Source organism: Wasmannia auropunctata, unplaced genomic scaffold (assembly GCF_000956235.1).
Source record: "Wasmannia auropunctata unplaced genomic scaffold, wasmannia.A_1.0 LD335932.1, whole genome shotgun sequence".
In the NCBI taxonomy this organism is placed as follows: Eukaryota; Metazoa; Arthropoda; class Insecta; order Hymenoptera; family Formicidae; genus Wasmannia; species Wasmannia auropunctata.
In genome coordinates this window covers 16312-17858 of record NW_012026958.1, presented here as the reverse complement: position 1 = coordinate 17858, position 1547 = coordinate 16312, and the positions used below count along the sequence as shown (strand labels likewise).

Below are 1547 nucleotides of genomic sequence, written 5' to 3'. Positions count from 1 at the left end.
CGTGTGCTCTTCCGATCTATATTACATTTAGAATAATAAAATATATATGAATTTTATTATTAGTTGAACTATATAATTAATTTTGACATGATATATTCATGTATCAATCAGTAAATTTTGGATCGACCATTTTTGGTTCGACCAAAGGATTTTAATCCTTTTTGATACCATATTTTCGGTGCAGAAATCCCGATCGATTCGGATAACTTTTTTTATAATCAGTTGTAATCGAACATTTTCGGCAGGGTATGTGGATCACTAATGTGAGGCAAATAAATGGATATTCTTGGCAGCCTGTGAATTCATCAGTTGTATGCTCTGTGAGTTACAACTTATATAACTAAAATATTTTTTATAAGATGTTCCTTTTGTTTTGTTTTTATTATATTTTTTCCAGGAGCATTTTGACGTTTCTTCTTGGGAGAAAGTTAGAAATGATAAAAAGAAAGCTTAAATTCGATGCAGTGCCTTCTATTTTTAATAATCTTGCGCAGATATCTGCAAATGATCATACCTATTCACGAACATTGAAAGATATTACTAACAGGATGGAAAGAAATAAGTCACATTTATCTAGTTGTGATCACACGTATGCAAGTAAAGCAGTCTCCAATAATAAAAATTTATTAACATTAGCTGATAGTTCAGTAAGTTATTTTCTGATATTTTTATACATTTGTTGTCTTTGAAATTTTATAATTATCACTCTAGTAAATTCAAAAATTCCTGATTCCTGATCTTTGATTCAATTTTTTATATTTTCAGATAAAGAAAACATCTGTAATTATTTCAACAAGTACAGCAGAAAAAAATGATCAAAAACATCAGAAATTAAGTCAAATCTTATTGATAATAGAAACCCTGATATTTTGTTAAATAATTCAGATGTTACAAATATATGTACTATTACACCAAGTAATGCTTTGAATAATCTTTTGGAGTTAATGGAAAAAGTTGAAAATGCCATAACTGTTGAAACTATTAAAGAACAAAATATAGATATTATAACTATGTCTTTAAAAAAGGAAAATGAACAACTCAAAAACGAATTGGTAAGAGTTAAGAAAATTGGTGATAAGATACATCAAGAAAATGAGACGCTACGAAAGAGTAATAAAAAGTTACGTCGAGAAAAAAAAATTTTTACTAATATAAAAAAGAAACAGATAAAAACGTATTGAAAATCTTTAATAAAGAATGCAATTTACAGAAATAATTACCAAAGTGTACAATGGGAATCAAGTACTGTGAAACAGGCTTTAATTTTAAGATCAAAATGTGGATCATCAGGTTACAAAGAAGTATAGAAACACATTCCTTTGCCATCTATCCGGACTTTACAAAGAAAAAAAAAAACATTGAATTCAGACCAGGAATTTTACAACAAACTTTTGATTTACTTGCGGAATAAATTAAACATAATACAGAAGGTTGGAAAGATTGTGTACTAGCACTAGATGAAATGTCTATTGAACCAGGAGAAATGTTTGATCCTAGTACAAAAGAATTTATTGGAAGAACTACACTTGCTTCTCATTCCGGTATCG

General features: G+C 28.2%; 1 long non-coding RNA gene across 1 annotated transcript; it reads left to right on the top strand.

Moving 5' to 3' along the window:
• Positions 1–135: 135 nt before the first annotated feature.
• Positions 136–1151, top strand: LOC105455111. The gene is made up of 3 exons (XR_975082.1): positions 136–320; positions 398–647; positions 766–1151. It is a non-coding gene; the product is annotated as an uncharacterized LOC105455111 (long non-coding RNA).
• Positions 1152–1547: the final 396 nt, after the last annotated feature.